Source organism: Triplophysa rosa, linkage group LG6 (genome assembly GCF_024868665.1).
Source record: "Triplophysa rosa linkage group LG6, Trosa_1v2, whole genome shotgun sequence".
NCBI classification, from domain to species: domain Eukaryota; kingdom Metazoa; phylum Chordata; class Actinopteri; order Cypriniformes; family Nemacheilidae; genus Triplophysa; species Triplophysa rosa.
The window spans coordinates 1,817,039-1,842,085 of record NC_079895.1 but is presented as its reverse complement, the minus strand read 5'-3'; the positions used below and the strand labels follow the sequence as shown (position 1 = coordinate 1,842,085).

The window sequence follows — 25,047 nt, the reverse complement described above, 5'->3', positions numbered from 1 at the left end:
GATTTACTTTAACCCCAGTCTGTCTTGAACCACCTACTGTACATCTAATGCCAGCGTACCCACCTGACATCTGAAAAGTGAGATGCCTAAATTCTGTTATCCGTACAGTCACCATTATGATGTAAATATCGTTTCAAATTACCAATCATTTGTATCACAGATCATTTGTTATAGTCATGTATTTGGATAGTGTCCCAAAAGGGTATTTGTGCTTAAAGGGATAGTACACCCAAAAATACAAATTCTGTCATCATTTATTTACCCTCATGTCGTTCAAAACCTGTATACATGCATGCCTCTTTATTCTGTGGAACACAAAAGAAGATATTTTGAAGAACGTCTAACAGCACTGGTTTGATGTCTTGTAGTCTCAGTCTCAGACGGACCGTTGGTTAAATGTCTGATGCATAAGGCACACTTCAGCACGTTCGAAGTCGTCACCTGATTGATTGAATTTCACAGGATTTCCGGGAGACGTGCGTGTCGTGTTCTTTAACGGACCGCCTGGAAACAACAAGTAAGCTGTCGTGTTTACAGCGGTTGCTTAAGAATTCATCACGATCGACTAAAGGCTTAATTCTTAAAAGTATGCGAGGTTCACGCCATAAACTTAGAATCATTGTTGTTGCTGTTCACTTTTGACACGTTCGTGAATGTACACCGGTCTGTTAAGTTACCAGAAATGTGCTTGAAGAAAGTAAACGGCCGAGTTTAAACTGTCCTTGAACATTTTCACACTGATGGTTATATGCATCGAGACCACAGGCATTTCAAACGCAACGCAACCCGTCTCCTCTTGTTCTTAAGCAATCCCTCAGGTTCTTTGTTCTTGAACACAGCGTTTGAAAAAAGACATTTGTAATCAAACCTCTGGAGTGTGAACCTCAACAGCAGGTGCACCACCCTTGGCATACTAATGAGAGCGGAGTGACACATCGCCCGAGCCCTGCGGAACACATCCAGACACCATGATGCAATGTGATCGTTCAGCAGCAGAAAGCATCTTCACTCGTGTGTCAGGAGTCCATGCCCATGCATGCTCTTGATTGCACGGTCATCACGCCGGTGGCGATTCTGAAAGAACAGAGGTTTGTTTATGCCTGTGGATAGAGAGCTGTCCGAGTAAAACACTGAGCTGTATTGACCCACTAGCCGTCTCCAAACAGCTCCAGTGACTTCTAGACCTCCCAACCAATTGTTTACAACAATGTCTAAAGAAAGCTTCTCCACTCACAATATTCCTCAGTTTTTTATTTACCATTGCAAACCGTAGTAGATACTATAGTGTTTTTGAACCGTACCATAGTAAATTTACATTTATTTGTTTGGCAAATGCTTTTATCCAAAGAATGAGATAAAAAATAAGTAAATATTAAATTATATATACAGTATATATATATTATATATACATACATACATATGAAGAGTTTGGTTCCAAAATGAGATTAAAATTAAAAAGTTTCAAAAATCATGTTTTTTTATTGTGCATTCCAATTAATATCGATCAGTTGGTTTGTTACGGAGCCCTTTTAGGGACATGGGGTGGAAAAAATGAGAGGGAAGCGAAAAATATTTTGTAAAGCTTTTGCGTTATCTCGCGTTCTCTCGCAAAACATTTTGCGAGTTCGGACAAACACTTCATGTTTAATGTCCCGCTGGCAGAATTTAAGACTAGCTCCGTACATAAACATTGGTCTATAGTCGCAGATTCCCGGACCAATAACTTGTGAGCTAAACGTTCTTATAACGCAAATGACACCTCATTCTATGTAACGTAAACAATGACTTTAACTTAATTTCCCACAAATCGAGCCTTGATCTCAGCCGGGAGCCAGCTGAGACAAGACCGAAGGGGTCTTCTGTAAAGTGCAAAACCCGAAGATCATTAAGCTACTAAAAATAGTCATTAACTTCAGTGCTACATACTGTAGTATAACTAAAACCAGTTTCAATTCAGCCGGAGAGTATTAATGTGTAAACTGAATTTGGTGAGACTACAGTGTGTAACTTAAGTTATTATTGACTATTTTTGTAGTAACGCTTTTCGGATTTACAGACACTTTGCAGACGGTCCCTTCGGACTTGTCCGTGTCGCCTGCTCACATACGGAGATCAATTTATATTCTCGTTTTGAGGAAGACTAGGTTGTAGATCCTTGTCTAAGGAATTAGGTGTTAGTTGTGTTATAACAAAGTTTAGCTCACGAGTTATTGGTCCGGGAATCTACTATGAACCACTCCATTGTTAATGTACAGAGCAGGACAACAAGACGTTTGAACGTTTTGCGAGGGAACGCAATGTTTCTCGGGGGAACGCAAAACTTTTGCGAGATAACGCAAAAGCTTTAAAAAATATTTTTCTCTTCCTTTTCATATGTTTTCCATGTCCCTAAAAAGGCTCCGTATAAAAGGGCTCCGTACATAATAACTCCAAAAATACAGCTAACTAAAAGAATAAAACACCATAAAAACATGATTTATCTAATTTTGGAACCAAACTCTTCATATATATATACATATACACCATAGAATACCATAGTATATATTTATAAATTGTAGTCATTTCTATTACAGTATACTGTATACTACAGTATACTACAATTTTCTACACCCAGAAATGTGTATATATATAGTATACTATAGTAAATACTAAAGTATCCTAAAAACATGTACATTTTTTATAAAAATAACCAAACACCAAGAAATGTATTTTAATGCTTGTTTGTGTTTTATTTCAAATCATTTTGAGTCATCTTGGTTTAGAAACACTGATCTATTTGCAAAGGTGGGAGATACTTGACTAATTTTACTGGATATTTTTTATTTTACTAAAATTTTACTTCACGTTACTTCCATTTCATAAATATTATTTGTATGTGCTTTTTACCTTTAATACTTAAGTACATTCAAAATCCTCTTGCTTTCTTTTACTCAAGTACAATTTTTATCAGCTTAAGTATTCAATGTATAAAATCGCGATGTATTTATCAGATTTAGTGGAGTAGAGTATGATATATGTTTTATAATGTAGTCAAGTAAAACACTGATTAAAAACAGTACTTGAGAGAAAATATCTCTTAAAACAAATAGATTTTCTTTCCTTACCTGATACTTATGTTTGCCTTTAATGTAAATAGTTTGTAAGTGCACATTTATGTTTGGAGAATTTTCTATGTAAAAAGATTTTCCTTTGAAGCGTGAAAAGCTCATTGTCATCATCAGTCAATAGCATGTTTGTGTTGAAGTTAAGTGCTTGTTGTGTAAGACTCATTAGCCCTCTTAGTATTTGTTTCACAAATCAGCGTGATGGATACATCGCCGGCTCAGATACATCAAGTGTGAATGCATTACAGGAATGTATTGTAGTTTGTGGCTCTCATGGTTCCTCCTCATACCGGTGACATGGGGCGATACTGTAGCTGTCAGGAATGAGATTGCTCTCCGCTATTCAATAATACAGAAGCTGCTCCGCTCCTCCAAATTGAGGTTGCCTATTTCCCAAGGCAGGGCCGAGTATTAGCAGCTTGCGGTCGAGTTTTTTTCTCTCTGTCCCTCTTAACTACACCGCGCAGCTCGTAAAACAGGCGATGAATATAGAAAGGGTCAACAAGATGGTTTCCGTTACACACCAGAGGTGCTCTCTCTCTCTCTCTCTCTCTCTCTCTCTCTCCTGCTTTAATGTTCCCCAGTTTACCATGATAGCGATTAAAAAGCGTCCTTCACATCAGCTGATTTCCTTCGGGAGAAGTTCAAGCGTTTTACTGACCACTTGAGAGAGACAGCGCTGTTCCTTATTTACAGATTTGTACTGTGGTCCGACTTGTGCTTTCCAGGGTCCGTCCTTTATTAGAAATGGGGTCTCTGAGAGCTAAATTGTAGTCTTAAAATATTTTATATCTTCATTAAGTATTGTTCAAATTCTGTAACGTTTCCTCAGCATGAATCATTGTTGTGGTTTGCATTTGCCATTTTTGCCACGTCTGATAACTTGTTGTTTTGCGTGGAGTTCATTCATCTGAAAATCTTTTGCTGCTAAATTTGCTGTGTTTCATGTGTAAAGGTCTGTGTAAGAGAACTACATATGTGATGATGAATGGATTGTATTTCAAGATACTATTGTTGATTTACATAGAAAACAGCGAGTTATCAGTCTTCACTTTATTTGAGAAGATGTGAGGATAAAAGCAATGCATTTGTTTAAGATATTTCATTGGTATTAAAAACGTGCTTATTTTCTTTATCTTAACGGTCAGTTTCCATTCTCTCTATTTTACGTTTCAGTTTTTATCCTCAGGATAAAATGTTCTTTTTGTTCAGAGTAACAGGTGCAAACACTTATCCAATTCTCACTTTTATTTTTCTCTGGTAAATTCGGGTATGGGGAGAGAGCTTGTAGTTGGTAGTGGATTTGTTGTTTGTGGCTGTCGTGGGTTGTTTCTGTCATGTTTAGCTTATTTGTTATTACTATAATATTTTACGTGTTTCTTAATGCCTTTCAGGGAACTCAAATAGCGTGATGTGACATCTTTAAGTTACAAATGTTTCAGTGTCAGTGTCTGTGAGACAAGCATTACGTTGTTTTGTAGATCTGAGATGTTATGCGGGTTAGAATCGTCAGCCTGGTGTCATGGAAATTTGATTTTATGTGAATTTGAATGATGTAAATCATACAAAAAGAAATACCATTTGAAAAAAGCATGAATGAAGCTCCGCCTCTAAACCTGCCCCGCACCGGCATGAAAGCAGGTCGTAGTGAAGCGTACGAATAAGATCATTTGAATTCATACGAATTAGCGTAAAATGTTATGAAATGACGTGAGATTGTCTTGGAATTGCATTGATTTAGTTTTATTTGAATGTCTGTCACGCTGTGTGTCAGTGTTGGGTTGTTGCAACACAATCTCACAGCTATTCGTAACTATGTTACGAGGTGGCTAATTTGTATCAATTCGTACAATCACATTTGTATGTTTTAGTATGATTTGCTTTAGTGTCAGCGACAATAGATTTAGGGGAGGGGCTTCAGTATGGCATTTTTCTAATAATTGTACGTTTTTGTACGATTCACATCGTACGGATTGATACGAATTAGCCACGTCGTAAAGTAGTTATGAATTCCTATGAGATCAGGTTGGTTATTGCGTTACTCCTGTAATTCTTTGAATTCTTGAAGTTTGAAGGCTTGAATTTACAAAACTATGAACTATTTAGATGTATTTTAAACTAGAACTTATAGAAAATGCATTTGCCTTTACTGACATACATCTTTTGTGACAACGCCCCCGTGTGTGACAACTATCCCCAGTCTCCTCTACATTGGAACATTTTTGCAATTACAGCATGCACTCTTCAGCCTGAAAGAACAGAACGGTTCTGCTCCCCTGAGGAGTGTGAAATAATAAGATTGTCGTGAGGTGGAAAGCCTGGCTTTGTGCAGTGGACTGCAGTGTCATGCATGTGAATCCGAGGCCGCTGTGTTTGGGGCGGCAGTCTGGGATTAGACCGGCTCTTCCGTGCCAGTTTCAGGATGACAGTGCGTTTTCCACAGTAAACCGTACGGCCGTGAGAGTGTTTGGATGGAGTCTGTGATGTTTTCTCAGTTTTGTGCCCATGCGAGCTCCTGTCAGCGTGCCGCATGTTTACACGTCAACACATCGCTACACCAGAGACCCTCCTCGCACCTGCTCGGTTTTTTTCTCCCGTTTCCCTTTTTATTTTTCTCACTTTCGCTCGCTGTTTCCCCTCATAGCTCTTTCCTCTGACAGGGACGGCGTCTGTGTAGCCCAGACACAATGAGCGGCTCTTCACTCGTTCCTCTGCAGCGGGTAACAGACTGTTTTGCTGCCTGTTCAGGTGTTTGATAGCGTCTGTTTTTGGCTTCTGTTTCATTCTCATCGTCTGTAGCCTATAGGCATTCGGTCGACTGAATGTGATGTGACAGAACGGATTCTTGACGCATCTTCAGTTCTTGCATCAAACAGAGTCTGTGTGGAGAGAAAAGCCTTTGATTTAGATATAAATGGGACATTAATGTAAATGTAGAGGTAACAGTTGTTGGTTAGGTTGATGAAGTATGTTACTCGTGATCACACATTCTGTGCTTGCGATATATACATAATACAACATAACAGGAGCAAATGAGGTCTTATCTTCTTCAGACCTTTATTTGTTCTGCTTTTTGTGCAATCTGCACAATCTCCCACATGAAAAAATACTGTAGTATACCTTAGTTTTTACTGTGTTTTCTATAGTAAAGTGTAGTAAGTTGTAGCACCCTGTAGTATAATATAATCATTAGTACACTTTGTTGATGTATACTAAAGTATTCTGTAGTATTAACTATAATGAATTGATAAACTGTAGTAAATACTGTACTGCCTTAGTTTTACCGTAGTAAACTGTAGGAAAATGAGTACACTTTGTTGACGTACTGTATACTACAGTATTCTCTGGTATATAAAGTAGTAGTGAATTGATAAACCATAATAAATACTGTACTGTACTTTAGTTTTTACTATAACGTACTGTAATACCTTATATTATAGTAATTAGTACACTTTGTTGGTGTACACTACAGTATTCTGTACTGTTAACTATAGTGAAGTGATAAACTTAACTTTTACTCAAAAGTCACTGACTGCAGCTGTAATGTGTCAGAGGAGAACTGGCACTCCTGGTTTTTTTCTCCTCTTATTTATCATCGGCGTTTTGGTTCCTTGCCACTGTTGCCGTGTTGGCTTGTTCACCGGGAGACTGCTGAAATAAGATTATCTTCTGCAAATTCCATTAACATTGCTTTTATCAAGATGGTCCTCTCTGTTTGTACTCGACGCTAATTTTCCTCTTTTCTGTGTTTTCTTTTCTTCACTTAAAGCTGCTTTGAAACAATGCAACGCTGTAAGCGCTATATAAATAAACTTGAATTGAACTGGGGTGAATACAGTTGTGTACACTTAATCTGGTGATTTCAAGAACGATGAGATGTGTGTTTGTATTTATTCACACAGATCTGTTCATTAAACATCCTCGTGCTGCTTCCATAATTCTTCATATGTTATTAAGGTCTTGACCTGCTGTTCTTGTTTTGATATTTGTTTGGCAAGGAAATGCTTATTTATCAAGTCACTCAAACCCATCACTTATTTGTTTGCATCCTGCTTATTTTTTCCCCTGATCCACTTACAATGCAAAGTTTTTGTACCATAACACTGAATGATAATGGAGTTTATTATGACCGTTTTGTACCCTCTGTGTGAGTTTTTGCTGCTCTGTGTAAACACCCTCTTGGCACGTGAAATGAAATACAGCGCTGTGCTCTTTTCAGACTGGTTTTGAAGGTTACAGTATGTTTTTGTAGCCCTCATCACAGAAGACACACTTGATTCCTTGGAATTTGAGCCTTTTGAGGTTCAGAGCGTTGTCCGATCGCATCTATACTGTAAGACCAGTGCTTTGTCTATATTTGCATCTGAAGGTTCGAGACGTATTCAGAGAATGCAGAGGGTTCGAGCATCTGTGAGGAGGCCGGACCAGACGGAGAAAAGGGCTTCTGTCGTCTGGAAATGACATTGTGATTATTACATCAGGTTGTGTTTGAAAAACGATTCATCTTATGTAGATGAAAGGCCAGAACACATCTCATGTCAGATAATAAAATAAGCATGAAGTCTGATATCGTCACTGTCGGGCGGAATCCTCGCATCTCCAAAACCATTATTTTTCAGGAAATTAAAAAAACTGCATATTATTTGAGTTATTAAACATTGTATCGTTAAAGTTGGTATTATACCTTATATTGCTATCATATACTGTTGTGTACCAACATTAACACAACATTTCCCCAAAACCATGTTTAATCGGAGATACAAGGTTTATGTCTTGGGAGCAGGGAGATACGAGATTACGCCGTCATTGATAAGAATGGTACGGACACAGACTGCCAGCAGTGTTCATCAAAGTCTGCGGTCGCGTTGAGCCTCTTGACAAGAGAAAAGGATTCAATCGTTAACCAAAGCTAACGACTGTGGTTACATACATCTTCCTCAACTTTATTTTAAAGGTTTAAGAACTATAAGTGATGTAATACAAAAAAACGATGAGCTGACTAGGCTGTCTAATAGGCGGAAATTGGCCAAATCTGCTCGCAAACTTTCCTTCGTGGCTCACGGGCTTCCTTCTGCACCAAAGCATTACAGCTATCGATTTTTCAGGCCTACTCAAGTGTATCTAACCTAACTATTTTCACTCGTTATTGTCTAAAAAACTTTAAATCAGGAGACGTAATACCGAGAAGCTCCCGCGGAGTGAAGAAGAGGTGGAGTTACGAGACTTCTCAGACAGTTGAAGTGTCCAATGGAGTTGAGAGATTTGCTCTCAAGCTATTTTCAACACTTTAGATTGGTTAATAATTTGTAAAAATAACAGACCCACATGGGGACTGACCAATAGCATCGATTTGTGAAAAAATATGAAATTGACCAAATTTGGACATAGGAGGTTTCCGCCCGACAGCGACGATATGATCTGTGGGGAGTGAAAGTTGGTTTGACTTACTTTAGTTGTTGATAATCTGAGAAAGAAAGAAATTTGATTCATGTCACAGAGGCAGGAGTTTGCGGGCCGCATGCAACCATAAACACAGTATTAAACTTTAACGTGTATCTTGTTGGCACTCTTTGCACTGTTACACATGTTAAACCATTTCTCAGAGTCCAGTCATTCCCTAATGGATCAAATCAAATCCTACATGTTTCCCTTGAATATAATGTTTAACCTGTCACGCTGCAGAATTAATGTCATGTTGCAGAATCAAATGAGTTGCCAACAGCATTTCACATTGACTTTAAATGATATACTGCTTGGTAAATATGATGTCTATAAATAAAGTGTTTGACGTGTTTTGTGTTGATTGATGGATGAAACGACACAAACTGACTTGTAAGAGATGTTTGCATCGTTGTGCCGTGTGTTCTTCACCCTGGATTATATGCTGCTGAAACTCAATAAGTGTCGGGGGGTTTCTTTACTTTAATTATATACTGTGGATGACCCTTCAGCTCTTTTCTTCAGCGCACACAATAGTCTGTCGCTCTTGCATGTAGTAATTTAAACAGAACAAACCGCATTAGGATGATCGTACATATTAACACATTATTCTGTCACTGACAGTATACTGAACTATTAAGTATAATTGTGGTTAATGTGAAGCTGCTGTGTGTGCGTGCGTGTGTTTAGCTGCTATTGTTGTGTGTGCGCATGTGTGTTGCTATAAAGTTGCCATTTCTTACCTAATCCTAGTGCTGGCTAAAGTGCTTATTCACTTTCTAAGATATCTTGTTTTTGGAAGTACGTCTCTGATCATAGATCTTCAGGATTTCTGCTGTGAAACATGATGGTATTGTTGATATCAAACACATATCATTGATTCATGGTAGTTCTGTGGTTAAAGGAGTAGTTCACTTTCAAATTAAAATGTCACAAGCCTGTGTGTTTAATTCTTCTGTCGAAAACAAATTGAGGCTTTTGAGGAAAGCTTATCCTTATAATGCACTTAAACGGGGGGGCTGTTAGTTAAGGTCCGTATTTCAGTTTCAAAAGGCTCTAAACGACTGAATAAGGGTGTTGTCTAGCGAAATGATTAGTCATTTTCCAAGAAAATTTAAAAAATGACCAATCGTTTTGCAAACACCCTTATTCATTGGCTGGTGTCGTGTGGAGGCTTTTGAAGCTGCGATGAAACTGAAATTTTGACCTTAAACACACGTACGGCTTGTTTGACATGTGGGTGAGTGATTATCATGACATTTTTATTTTAAAGTGAACTACTCCTTTAAAGATGATCATTCAGATTCACATATGGAATAAATACATCTGGTTATCCTTAAATAAACCTCACACAATCTGTCATTGACTCTTTCTACAGACAGTCCGTGTGCGTATGATAGAGGAGTGAAAACAAAATCCAATCCATTCTGTTTTTCATGCTATCCTCCCAGCAGGTCATTAAAGTTCATTCATCAAAGCCAACCATTCCTGATTTTTATGAACCCTGTGACTTCAGCACTTCAACATTCTGTTCGAGTCTAAACATTGAAAATCAGCATACGGTTAGGTGATAATGTCAGCGTTATGAATAGTTTTCAATAAAACTGTTACGGTAATGACAGAGAGCTTTAAAAAGAAACAGCGCTTCTGTGAGCTCTTCTTTATCATCTTTTTATGAAGCCTTATTCGCTTATATTTATCAGTTCAGGGAGAAATCATATTTACCGCTGTCCCGTAGGTCTGAGGAGAAAAATATTTTCTCATTCCTCTCATTTATATTCAGCCTTTAGAGGCACGCTGAACAACATGAAGTGATCAATTCTTCTTTGTTTATGATGCCTGTATAAGCAAGACTAAAGATATTATGAAGTAGAGCCAGTATGGACCATATGTTTAAAGTTTTTTCTAACAGCGATGCTTTCAATAACTGTGTATGCATATAGGCCTACTGTATTTAAATTGATGTTGTTGTCATTTATTTTACACTTATTAGGCTCTGAGAATGACATCATGACATCACTTCCTGAACCCCTGAGACACATAGAGACAGCCCTGTCTCTGTGTGTCTCAGCGGCTTTGCCGATAATCCTCACGGCTTTAGTGGCTTCAGGCCGACTCGCACATCACCAACACAGTCAATTCAACACCTCCAGACCCCTGCAGAAAACACATTCAGGACTAGACAGCCGCACAAAAGATTAAGACCAGTTCAGGATTAAATGATATTGGTAATGGAAAATGCTTTTTTATGTCTGGAAAACGTTTAATTTGCCATAGAAACATTTCGGTTGTCGTCAAATAAAGCGAGGGTGTAATGGGCTTCCATTGAGTTACGTCTAATCCAACAGAAACTTTAATGCTGCTCTTAAAACACTCTACAGGAGTTAAAACTATTCCATAACTGCCCGAGAGTTTAGGATCCTCGAGTCGCAATAGGAAAAGCCATTCAGAATGCATACTGTTATTTTTATTTTAAAGTTTGCTTGTTGTTTTAGGAAAATGTTAATCTTAAAAATAAAGGTACTTAAAAGGTTCTTCACAGTGATTCCATAGAAGAATCATTTTTGGTTCCACAAAGAACCATTCAGTCAAAGGTTCTTTAGAACCATCTACAGTCACCACTGGTGTTCCCCAGGGTCCTGTTTTGGGCCCACTCTTGTTCATTAATTATATACTCCCTGTTGGTTACATTTTAAGGAAGCATGGTATTCATTTTCACTGTTATGCGGACGACACCCAACTGTACCTGTCTGCTAAACCCACTGGTTCTTTTCCTCCACCATTTCTGTCCAGTTGTCTAGCTGAAATTTAAGATTGGCTTTCAGCTAATTTCTTGAAATTAAATGGTGACAAAACTGAGGCCCTACTCGTTGGTACTAGATCTGTTTTGTCTAAATCTAATCATTTTTTCCTGCACATTGACAATAATGCAATCCATCCTTCCTCAGAGGTTAAAAGCTTGCTTGTTATCATGGATGGCACACTATCCTTTGAAACTCAAATTAATAATATCACGCGGACTGCATATTTCCACCTACGTAATATTAACCGTCTTTGTTCTTCTCTCTCAACCAACAATACTGCACGTATAGACTACTATATATGTATAGACTATTATAATGCCCTTCTCACTGGTGTTCCCTCCAAATTTCTATACAAGCTCCAGTTGGTTCAGAATTCTACAGCTCGTGTTCTTTCTAGAACACCTTCTACTGTGCACATTTCTCCAGTTCTCCAGCAATTGCACTGGCTTCCAGTAAAATATCGAGTACATGTTAAGTGTTACTTGCTTACAAGGCACTCCATAATCTTGCACCCCAATATCTTACTGAACTTCTTCACGTTTACACCCCTTCACGTGATCTCAGGTCTTCATCTTCAATTTCTCTTGTGGTACCTCAGATTCGACTCACTACCATGGGTTCGAGATCTTTTAACTGTACTGCCTCCCGCCTATGGAACTCCATTCCCTTAGCTTTACGAAACAGCGATTGCTTGCGGACTTTTAAAACACGTCTTAAGGCGTATCTTTTTACTCAGGCTTTTTTATAATATGCTCTACTGAGTCTTTACTGCATTTTATCTGTGTATTTGTTGTGTTGGTTTTTTTTGTCTTGTGCATTTGTACTTTTATTTTGCCTGTTTGTGAGGTGACCTTGGGTGTTTTGAAAGGCGCCATTTAATAACATGCATTATTATCATCTCTTTCTTACTTTTTTATAATCTGAAGAACCTTTTTCCGCCACAAAGAACCTTTTGTGAAATAGAAATGTTCTTCAGATGTTAAAGGTTTTTATGTAACCAAAAGGTTCTATGGCATCTAAGAACCTTTTGAAGCACCTTTTTTTAAAAGAGTGAACTTTGGAGTGAGTAAATGATGAATTTTCATTTTTGGGTGAACTGTCTCTTTAAGTAACAGCTTAGACGTGTTTTCTGTGTGTGTGTGTGTGTGTGTGTGTGTCTTCTTGACATGCTCAATAACAGCGACACATCTGTCAGAGAGTTGGCACGTGAGTCACTTTTTCTACATCTACAATGGCGCAAGATACCGGCCGCCGCGCGCAATGAGGCCCAATTTCTTGGATTTAAATTAAGACCAAATGGAAAACTAGATATTAAAGCAACCGGATTTGGCGTACGCTCTGATTGGCTGGACTTATATGATCTCTGCCAGCATACAGGACTGCAGCTCTCTTGGCAGGGACCTGACGGGGCGGTAGTGGCGCTTAATGAGAACATAATAACAGACCCGCATATCTTTACTCTAGCGGTACTCAACACTGAAAGTGAACCTTGTCAACTACTGACCAACAATATAAGAGCTTCACTTTTTCACCTCAAGAGAACCCAAAATGCCCAGCACTGGATGGACTTGAAACTACATGGAAATTTATAATTTCTTCAATCAGCTGACCATTCAGTATCCCATTCTGCCTTGACAAATTCTTCAATCTCAGAGGATATTCTAATTTTTATGATTAAAGCACGATTACAATCTGCACAATCTGTCAACGTGGTATCCATGAAAGTACAACCCCCATTGCCTGTTACATCAAAATCAACAGAAAAATGAAACAGTTGCTCACATCTTCAATGGATGCTGCTGTTATAAAGGACTGTATGTGGCCAGACACGATAGCCTGGTTGATCTGATTGTAAAGGATTTGGAAACAACACATAAAAACAGTAAGATTTACCAACATACTGCTGTTGAATTGAACTGGCTACATCACAACATAGATGACAGAGGCTATTTTAAAATCATACCAAATGCTCCTGACATTGTGATTGTAAATTGTGTATTGGTCATTGAGGTTGGCTGTTGTTTTGATCTGAACTTGGATACTTGTTATCTTTTCAAACTACTGAAATATCAGCCATTGGTTGAAGCTATCCATTGACTTGACTATCATTGTAACTTAATTTCCTGTGTGGTTGGACGTTTAGGTCATGTGCATAAGCATGTGATCAAAGGAAGTTGAGTGGATTGCCAAAAGAGAAAGCAAAAAAACTCGCAAAATTGTGTTCAGTCTCAGCCATAGGGAGCATGCAAATATGGAAACCAAGATGTTTCATCTACCCTTGATTGTGAAATGTTATGAATATAAGCAATTGTGAATGTATGTCAGCCATGAGTACCTGTCATCTTGACTTCCCCAGGTATTTGGATTCTGTTTTTGTAGCTTGTCTTGTGGATCCAAATAAAAGAAGAAAATGTGTTAATAATACTGCGTATTTGTGTAAATGTTAATGTAGTGTGTGGCGAGCCGCAGCAGGGGACACAGCAGTGACATTTATATCAGATGAATAACACACGATGGAGACATGAAATATGAAATAACACAGACATCTTTGCTTCTGATTCTGTGCTGAGATTTTCGTAAAAATGCAACGTCAAGCTCTTTTTGTGATGACTGCAGATGTGGTATCCAGGGGTGCACAGTACTACAGTAATTTTACTTCATTACTGTAAGTCGACGTTAAAGAGGAAAGAGGTTTCAGAGGATAGAATGTTCTTTTATTTTATTAAAAAAACTTTTTAATAGCACGAGGTTAGAAAATGTGTGCAATGTGATGGGCAATGTTCATTTAAAAAAACTGGAGGGAGTCCATTTTATAGTCATGTTGACGAAGTGTTTTAAGAAACTTGTGCATTGAAGTTAGTTTTAAATCGAGAGGCATGTTACAGCAAGTCTATATTAAATGCTAACCCACAAGACAAAAATCACTTTAATATGTCTTTAATATCTTAACTATTTCTCCTAGACAGCAATACGATTACATAGACAACAAATGGAAACTTCTCATCTGTGTCTCAGATATTTTTCGCATTGCATTCAAGTTTCAGAAGAGATGTCAACAATGTCACAAACTAAGCTTAAATTCATCAAATCTGCAAACAAAGGTCAATATTATTGAGCATCTCAACATGAACTCTGTAAGTCTGCAATCAAAAGACAATATTGGTAACACTTCACATTAAGGTTCCCTTCATAAAGCATTTATAAATGTGTTCATTAATGATTAATAAGTCATTTACAAATGCATTATAAAGCAGTTATAACCGCATGAATAAAAAGGGGGATTCTAACCAAATACCTGCCACATTGTTATGGTTCTGCCTCGTCTTGTCAAGTTTTTCTAGTCCTAGGGCAGGATCATGACAGTACCACGTGTTCTGTGTGGAAGCTCGTAGGCATCGCTGGGTTCGGCATGCCACGAGCTCTCCGGTCTCTTCTGTGTCCCTGCCCTCTCGTTACCTCTTTAATTATCTTCTTATGGTTTCATGCCCCTCACCTGTTCCATGCTTGATTTGGTTCCTTATTTAAGGCCCTGGTGTTTTCTGTCTTGTGCGGTTTGTTTTGCAAAAATACCTCTTTTGTTCTCTGTCAAGTATTAGTTTATTGTTTCGTGGTTTTGCCCCCTAGTGGGTTTTGTTTTGTGTTTATTGTATATTAAAGTCTATTTGATAACCGTTTCACTGTCTGCGTTTGGGTTCTGTCCACTACCGTGACACAAATAGTGAGCCATTTTTAACTCACATGTTACAAATACTTCATAAATATATTTATTCATCATTTATTTGACTCGAAAGCAGATTCATTATTATCTTGATGTTGTTTGCAAAATATCATATCATATATAAATAGAAAATATATAAACAGAAATATTCTATATCTTGTGTCACTTTTCAAACCATGTTGCTTATCTGATCCGATTCCGAATGTCTTACGGTGCCCTCCAGGATGCCTTCAGATCAAGATGCTTATCCAGAGCAGTTTTTTCTTGCTTATCAAGATAAATTCATCAAACTTTTGATCACTTTTTAACACTAAATTCAATAAGGTTGTTGTAAACTTGTTTGTTTATGATGTTTTATTAATGATTCAATTACTTCCAATAGTTAATCAAAACCAGAAAACATTTATTTATGATGTATTGTAGAAACAGAATGCTTGCTCACAAGGCTACATCTTTGATGTGACTCATACATTTAGAAGTATTGACCGCCCATGAAAGTGCACTTTAAAGAAAAGTGGATGCCTGTGAAGTATTCATTCACAACTTCAAAACACCAAACTTGAAAAAAAATGTTAAGAGTTATAAATGTTAGCAAACCATGAAAGTGTGCCTAAATATAGTGGATTCATGTGAACCATTTATGAAATATACAATAATAAGAAAAACCAACATAACACCCTACAGTCTCCAGTCTGACAGCCTATTTTGCAAATAAATAATGAATAAATACATTTATTAAGCATGTATAACATGTGAGTTAAAAATGGCTCACTATTTGGCAGGTATTTAGTTAAAATCCCTTTTTATTTACGCAGTTATAACTGCTTTATAATGCATTTGTAAATGACTTATTAATCATTAATGAACACATTTATAAATGCTTTATAAAGGGAACCTTAATGTGAAGTGTTACCACAATATTATTGAAGATCTCTTCATGTGTTTCAACAGTCTCATTCGTTTCTTTTTTATTTCTCATCAGCAGTTGTAGGAGAAGGAGTCTAAATTGATACTGAAACGAAATCTCCTGAGATATAAAATTGCAACCTCAAAGCAAAAAAAGTTTCCTCTGGGTAAGAAAAAAGTTTACATTTCCTTTTTATAATTTAATATAGAAACTTATTTACTTGGCTAGATATTTGGACTTTTTATTTGAGTAAATGTTTTACCTTGTGCTCATATTTTAGTCTCACACACCTGGTGTTTTCAGGAACTGCCTCCAGTGAATTCTCTGTTAAGAAACACACGGTGTTTAGATCCATTAGTCTGGTGTATAATTTCTACAGTTTCTTCATTCATTGTTAAGCGCCTATGGATACGTACGCTGTTTAATTTGAGCTCAGCACCTCATCCTCCTCTGCAGAATCTACAAAGACTGACCTTCATTTGCTCAAATTCAATTATCATACAACTCAAATCATATTAGAGTCATTATCCCGCTCAAAGCCTCCTTGAGGTACACAGAGATTTAACTCGGCCGTGCGTGGGACCTGCTGTACTGTTAATATGAAAAATGATAATGAATCAGTTTGATCTTCCCGTGTCCTTGAACACTCTGATTGTCTTTGAAAAAAAAGGTTTGTACAGTATAATGTATGCAAATGAAGGGCAGAATATGCATAGCCGGACCTCACCTCCTGTCAGCGTTCAGAGCACCTGGGATTTCGGATGTCTTTCCATTTATTCCTGTCATTGGCTGGATGTACTGTAGGGCTGTTTGCATCAACTGAGGAAACACTAGCATATTGTACTAAAAAATATATTGATAGCGTTTTATGTAGGCTATACATCTTACATTGTGTTGTCATAGATGGTTGCACGTGGACCAATGTAGTCCAAATTATGAACAAACTGTTCAGACTAAAAACTCCTACACAGGTGAAAGATTGGTTATGACAACTTATTCTTATAAATAACATAAATTTAATATATAATTAGTACTAAAATACCAATACTGTATGAATAAAATAATTGCTATTTTAGATATTTAGATTTTGATGTATAAAAAAAATAAGAGACCATTTAAAAATTATTTTCAGTTTTTCTGAATTACATTTTTATAGGTATGTGGTTTTGTTTATTTTATTCTGTGAAATACTAACGAATTTCAAATAAATATATTGTTTCTATTTGCATTTATTTGCAGAAAATGAAAACTGGAGAAAATAACAGAAAAGATGCTCTGTGTTTTTTAAGACCTCAAATACTGCAAAAAAAAACCCGAGTTCATATTCACCTTAAGCAATACAACAGTAACGTTTGTACACGTGTTTCAAAAATGACTTTTTTATGTGATAATCTGAATTCTCTTATCACAGTTTTCACGTGTCTTGTCATGCTGTCAGTCTTTCACGTTGCTGTTGGATGACTTTATGTCACTCCTGAGGTTTGATTGGAATGACCACAATACATCTAGAAATTATGATTAAATTAACATTTGGTCTTTTTCTGTGGCAATCGACGTAATCACGTATTTGTGGACGTGTTTGACCTGACCTAGTTTTTTAGCTTATTTTAAATATGATAAAAGTATGGGTGGATTTAAGTCTGGAAACTGCATCGCTGCAAACATACAAACCTCTAGATGAGCTCCTGAAACACGCTAAACCAGCATCCCACTTATCTGACACTGTAAATATTCGGTGAACATGGAGAAATGCGATTACTCTGCGGCAGAGCTCCCGGTCTGCGTGTGGATTAACAGCTGCTGCGCTGGATGTACGTGTGCGCGCTCAGAGTTGGTGCAGAAATGACAAGCTTGAGACTCTGAAGAGTCCAGATGCTCAATTATGAAACATGACTATAATGCACTCTCACCCATTTCACCAAACGGCCCAAAGGTCCAGCAGTGAGCTCAATAGCCAGCTGTCAGTTTAATGAGACAGGCCACATCTGTCTGTCTGCTGCACATGCGCAGACACGCGTGTCGTGAGCCGTCCGGCTAAATGAAAGCCTGTTTTGATGTGACTTATAATGGTTCTTTGACCTTATGCTCAGTTCTCATCTATTCTGCTTCATTTGCTCTGTAATGTCTTTTCTCATAATGTGCGCAGGAGTTAAGCAGCGTCCTTCGATCTGCAGCAACAAAGCTGCCGTAACTAATTTCCAGTTTGTGGTTTCTGATGACTTGAGCAGTAGATGCTGATGTGATGTGGGGGTGTTTAGCACTGCGTCATGACCCGTGTCTCCTGTGAGATTCTGCAGAATTAACACACGGGTAAATGTTATTGCTCGGATGTTGCTCTTTCATAGCTCGGGAGATTTGATGAGTTCTCACTTGCGTTTCAGTTTCAAGTATCAATTTAGTCTCAGTAATCAAAAATTAAACATGAGACACATGAGATACATGAAGATGTGGAGGTAAATGTGATGAGTTCATATTGAGATCTTCGATAATATTGACTTGTGATGGTAAACTTGACAAATCTGAGCTCAGTTTGACACATTCTTGACACCTCTTCTGAAACTCTAATGGTAATGGACTCTTTTTCTCTGGATAAATATGACATGAGACTTGAGCAAATTTGCTTTAAATTTAACTTCATTGATATCTAGGAGAAATAATTGAGATATCAAAGAGATATGTGACTTCATGCAATGAAGGAGTTAATGCAATCCAGTTTTTCCAAATAATCACAGTGCTTTCTTGTTGTATATAGACAATTAGATATAATTAATTATACCACGGGGCTGTGTAATGCTTGATTCTGATTGGCTGGCTAATGTTCTACGGGTGTGCATTTATTAATTCCGCTTATTAAGCGTGGTATAAGTGGAATTATTGACGCGCCGTGGCCGCATCACCAGCTCTGGGTGTGCATTATTTTGGAATAATTCAATTATTCCTTACATATATGTGATATATTATACATACTTTGAATATTGCAAGAACTGGAAATTCAATGGCTCATGTGCACGTTTTGTCTATCCACAAGTTTCCGGAGGGCGCTACTGTAATAATGAAATTGGTTAAAACTTCCGGTGAAGCGGTGGAAGCAGTGTATTGCACTAATTGCAGCGTTGAATAACTTATTCTGATGACAGAAAATGAAACTGTAATACTGTTGATTCATGTGGGAAACTATTAAAAAATTATCTCGAAACTGATGAGCATCAGTCTGAAACCTGCTGTTCGCGGCTGCACTTGCAACCAGGCGAAGCTTATTTCACGTCGTAAAAAAGAGCGCTTCACACACCGATCTACAGTTAAGACGGACTGCTCCTGTGAGGGACTGTGCAGTTTTTAAAAGACGAACTTTAAAATGTGAACCGCTTAGCTCAAGCAAATAGATAACAAACATTAAACATTACTTGTGCTCATAGTTTAAAAAGACATTACGCAGTTTTAAAAGGGAGATTTTTGTTCCCAAATAGATTTCATGTAATCATCGAAACACTGTATGGTCTTCAATAAAAACGCGAGACCGTAAACGGGATTTACAAGGATGCTTTACTGTATTTTACCGATGTGTTGTCAAAATCTGTTGGAATATGTCCACTGTTCGCTTGTTGGCTGAAACACACTACAAGACTTTTGCTCAGATTTTGCCCAGATTTTCAGTCTGGACTTGTTGCAGAAAGTCTGTGCCAGTTTGCAGATTAGATCAGTTTGTGTGTTTCTATCTGAAACGTTCAAAAAGTCTGCAAGTGTGTGATGTCTCATTTCAAAAAAATCTGTTCAGAGTCTTGTAGTGTGTTCCAGCCATAAGTGGTGACGTGAGGAATACCGTTTTCGGGTCCAAGCATCTAACGTATTCATTTCAAGCGGGGCTACAGCCTAAACAGCTGTTAATGAGCACAGTTTACTCACATGGCATATTTAAGCGGAGCATTAACTCACAGTATTCACCATACTCTCCAGGCTCACAGAACCTCCGACATCAATATTTGAATAAATTATGAAAAATGAATCACTGACTGGTCATGTGGAATTTCGTTACGAAAGGTTAGCATCGTGGTTTTACAGCTCGCCACGAGCGTATATTAGCATTTTTTGTTGTTTGGCTATAGCATCTTATTGAGCGTTTGGACCCGGAAACCGTATATGACCTTCCATATATGGTAGTGCATGACGTCAGACTAAACAACCGAATAAAGCGGCGGACATGATGGAGTGTACAACTGCTGTATAAGAATGTGTAAGTTCACATTCTGCTGTAAACGAATGACTTGAAATACGGCAGAAATGCGTTTGTTAACATTGAACCGGATTGATCTTGAGCCTCTAGGTTTTGTGGCCATCTCATCTCTCTCTCTCTCTCATTCTCTGTTTCTTCCTCCATCGTGTCATGGAATGAAAAGCTACAGCACTTTATTTTTTGAGCAGGGCAGAGATGCATAATTGAGCTGGCAGCACGGCCCGTCAGATGTTTCCCGGCCATTTGTGAAGTCACACAGCAAACGAGCAAAGCCCGAGAGAGAGCGGGGCGGCCCACGGGGAAGCGCTGGCCCGTCTTCTCCTGCCAGGCCCCGTTCCAGAGGCGGGTCCCCGTGCCCCTCGAGCCTCAGCTGGATAAATATTTCAGCTCCGCCGCGGAGCCGTTATCGGTTACGTGGCGCGCTTCGGAGATCTGACCGCTCGCTCTTTCATCTGCGTAAGAGGCGGATCGCTTTTCTACTCCTTTCTGGCTAATTCACTCCGCGCTCTTTTGGGCCGACTCCCACATGACAAGAGAGTATGAGCCCCGCTGTGTTTAATGGCTCTCCGTCTTGCTTGCTCTCTCACAATATCTGTCTGTCAAATGAATCGGCCTGCTCCAGCTCTAATTGCAGCGTGTAACGGTTTTAGATATGATCAACTCCCTGACAGCTGGGATTTGAAAGGTCAGTCGCTCCAAATCTAATGACGACGAAACCGAGAGCAAGCTGTCGCCTGGAAACAATCGAGTTTTGTGCCGAGTGCCAACTGTGTGTGTCTGACAGTCGTGTCCATGCGGCCGCACAACCACCACGCTCGCGGACCTTCAGATATCTTCCAGGAATTTTGAGGTGTACACCCATTGAGGCTGGATAATCAGCCGGGTTTTCGCAGACATCTGTGCTGTTTTGTGGTCTTTATGTCTGCTTTTGCTTTTGCTTGACTGAAGCGTTTTAATGAAGCAAACTATCCCCAGAGCTCTCTGCGCTCAGTCCACACCAGCTTAACAAAGACTTTCTCAGTCTGTTTCCCTCTTTATCTAAAATAGGCACAGATAAAGTCAGGTGGGGGTAAAATACAGGATTGATTCATGCAGAAAAGCCACACAAATGTCAAATATGCTAAACATTTATGGAACATGTTAAAGTGAAACCCACGGGCACAGTTGTGAAACGTTGACACGTGGAAAAATTCCTGTGGTTTTCTGTAAGAGACTGCATGGCTCGTTAAATTTCCAAGAATGCGACGATATGCATTTAAAACTTGTTAGCTGTAATGCTGTGTTCACACCAAATGCGAATTAAGCGTTTTGCGCGAATAAATCAATTCGTGCAAAGACGTGAACACACACCGCGAATGACGCAAATGGGGCGAACATTTTCAACTCGAGCGAGAAATTCGCACGAAGAGCTCATCGACATCTACCGTTTGACACATCCGGATGCTTGAAGACAATCCCCGTCACACAATGTTTTTCGTGTCACGGAAAATAACGAACTATTCACGCGAGTAATAAAGAAAGAGGAACGTGCTGCTTCCCGTTTGGTGTGAACACAGCCCAAGCTTTTGCATTTTTGTACTTGTGTGAAGTGAATTTTGCTCGTGTTATTTGTTAAAGGATTTGTATACTAATGGTTCACAGTAACAGTAAAACTAGTAGTAGTTGAAAAGCAGAAAAAGTAAATAGATTAAAAAAATGCTATTGTATATATCAATCCAAATATGTGCTTTTTTTCACAGAGCCGGAGGTTCACATACATTACATTTATGCATTTGGCAGACGCTTTTATCCAAAGCGACTTACATTGCATGATACTATTCATTTGTATTTGATAGCGGCAGAATGAAATAGAAAGAAACAATGTGAGAATAAGAAACAGCAAATAAAGACGAAGCAACACGCTGAGGTAGAGAAAGCGGGAGACAGTGAGCGTATTGAGTTACGGCGGACTGATTGAGAAAAGAAAGAGAAGGAGAGAGAATAAAAGAGAGAGATTTTTTGAAGTGAAGCAGGCAGTTTTCCTCCAGTCTCATCTCATCGGTCCTGTGAAAGAGAGAGGCTGGATCAAAGCTTCGGTTCTGTCATTCAGTCCAACACTGAAGAGAATAACTCACGTCCTGTCATTCATGCTGTTCCAAACCGTTTACGTTTCTCTCTTCTGTGAAACAAAAGGCAAGAAGTCCGCATGAAGTGTTCTGAAGTCATGTGATAGTTTCAAAGGAACAGATTCAAATGAAAGAGGCTGTGCACTGATAATCGTCTCTCTTCTCTGATATACATTATAGATTATATTGGCACGTTGTGTTGTGTGTCAGTGTTGCACATGAAAGCCAATTGCTTTTGCTGTCAGTTTTATTTTTTAATTGAGCAAAAGGTGTAGAAAAAATGATTGTATACTGTTGTATATTTGGCTTGAAGAGTAGGCTATGTATTGAATGCAATGAAAATCAACTGTGGTTTTATTATAGTAATAGGGTAGTAACCATGTTTTATGGCCGATTGATTTTCATTTGTATTACCATAGTTTTACTGCAAATACCATGGTTGAACTATGGTTATTTAGTAAAATTATAAGATTTTGTTTATTGGGAAATGTGAACTTATTGGACAATTTATAGTGTTTCTTTGGTCCTTTTTGTTGCTTATAAGTCAACCTCAGCTTTGGTGGTATCTCATTTTCTGTTTCGTAGAAGAAAAGTCGCAACGACCTTAGGGTGAGTAGATGATTTTAATTTTTGGGCTCGATACGGTCTTCTGACACAGATCGATGCGGCAAATGACGGTAACAAATGCTTCCGCATATAGGAGCGACATCCTATTGGCTCAAAACGAAAAATGCCGCGTTCGTCACCAGAACTTACGAAAGCAAGCATCAGTGCACGCGCAGCCCGAGGGATAACGGAAGCTAGACATTAACGTTAATAGCGCTGTCCATATGGGTGTTTCTCTTAAACAAACACATCGATTGGCATCAGAAGACCTTTGTTAAGACCACAGAGCCGTGTCGAACATGAGAAATATCGCTTTAAGATCAGAGAAGATCCGAATAAACCTCTGATATCTCACGTTAGAAATCTGGCTTGCCCAGAACAGTTCTTCTATTCGATGCACACAATCTTCATTTATCACGTTTCTCTAAAGGAGGAATATTCCGTTAATACAGAAACCTGAATGGTTTCTTAAGGCATTTTGACAACAAAACTAATGTGGCGGCTCTTCAATTCATACTCATTGTTTGTGAAATTGTGGCGGCTATTCGGAAAATCTGATTTGTATTACACAATCAGCTGCGTTTCACACGTTGCATTGAAATGCATTCACGATTGATTTACTTTCCTTTATGTGATGATGTTTTCTGATTGAAACAGAATATTCAGTGATAGGAAGGATTGGATTTTACCCATCAGCAACACAATGTAACACTGACCCTCATTCATGACATACAATTAAATTCTGTATTAATAAAACCGTTGCCTTTGTTGTATCCAAATCTGAGGATTAGGTGTGGGGGTGGGCGTTACAGATATGGACCAATCAGAAGAGGGAACCTAAAATCTCACGGGGAAAACAATCACGTAAGGTTGTGTCTATAAGCAATTTGCACAGAAATTTGTTCCAAGAATTACGCCGATTACCTGTAGGCGTGCTGGATTTTGACATCTAAATCTTTTCTTTCAATAAAATCGAGCTGTTCTGATTCTTATCAGCAGGTTTAATTCCCAAATCTCACCCAGCTCAGGCAGATAAGATAGATCCAGACCTGCCTCTTTCGCTGCCCCGGCCGTTGACTTTCACTCCCCGCGGATCAGAGACGAGCGGCTCTGTAATTGATATTCCGAGAGACGCTAGAGAACGCAGGCTTGACTGGACAGAAAATCCACTTGGCACGGTTCAGAAGTATGAGAAGGACTTGGCGGCAGTGACATATGGTGTGGCATAAGCCTGCATCATCCTCAGACTTTCTGCTCTGCTCGCCGGTCAAGCGTTCGCTGGCTCGCGGTCGGAGCGTTGCTGAAACGGATCTCATTATCATCGGCCTCGGTGGAGGCTGGAGGTGGTACGGGCATGTTTGCACCCTGATGCCTGACTGCTCGGGCGCGCTGGGGCTGTTTATCCGTCAGATATGTAGTAGATGACTCTTAACGGCACTTAATGATTACATTTACCACGAGGGAACCAATTACGAAGCAACTTGTTTTAGTGCTTGCTTTCACTAGGTCTGTTGTTTCCCGTGAATGCTCTTTTAAAGCTGTCACAGCTTAAAAGAAGAGTTTGCCAGAAATAAAAATGTAAATTCTGTCATCATTTATTCATCCTCATGTCGTTCCAAACCTGTATGACTTTCTCTTTTGCAGAACTCAAAAGAAGAACATTGGCCCCCATTGACTTCTATTATATGAACACTAACCACTAAGACATCTCTCAAAATATCTTCTCTTGTGTTCCACAGAAGAGTCAGATGCAGAATAAATAAGAACGATAATTGTTATTTTTGGGTGACTGAAATATAACCAGCATCTTTATATCGTTGGTGTTTTTTCGGTGAATTCTGCTTTGTTGGCATAGATGGAAACTCATGAAACCAAAGATGTGCAGTTCGAATTGGACTCCATAAGCTGCTTTATAAACTTGTACTCGAGATTCAAGTCTCGTGAGCAAGGCTTGTCGGTAGGACTTGATATGTATTTTCTTAACATTTTTCAGTGGGATTGAATGAAGAAACATCGTGACCTTTGTGTCATTTGCTCTTGTCCTTAAGAGTTCCTTATTCATTACATTTTTTGGAACCAAAAATGTTCGACAGAATCCACTGCGCACCCATTTTAGGCATAATGTACTGCTAT

At 38.6% G+C, this 25,047-nt stretch overlaps 1 protein-coding gene across 5 annotated transcripts in view; it reads left to right on the top strand.

Annotated features, from left to right (window-relative positions):
• b3galt1b (UDP-Gal:betaGlcNAc beta 1,3-galactosyltransferase, polypeptide 1b) overlaps nt 1-25,047 on the top strand; it is a 114,088-nt gene that overhangs the window by 8,970 nt on the left and 80,071 nt on the right. For 2 of the 5 annotated variants that reach the window (XM_057336308.1, XM_057336305.1), the window contains exon 2: nt 16,048-16,138. The exons of the other annotated variants lie outside the window; for them this stretch is intronic. The gene's annotated coding sequence lies outside the window, so the exon portion shown is untranslated. The remainder of the gene's footprint in view (nt 1-16,047; nt 16,139-25,047) is intronic. 5 annotated transcript variants of the gene reach the window in all.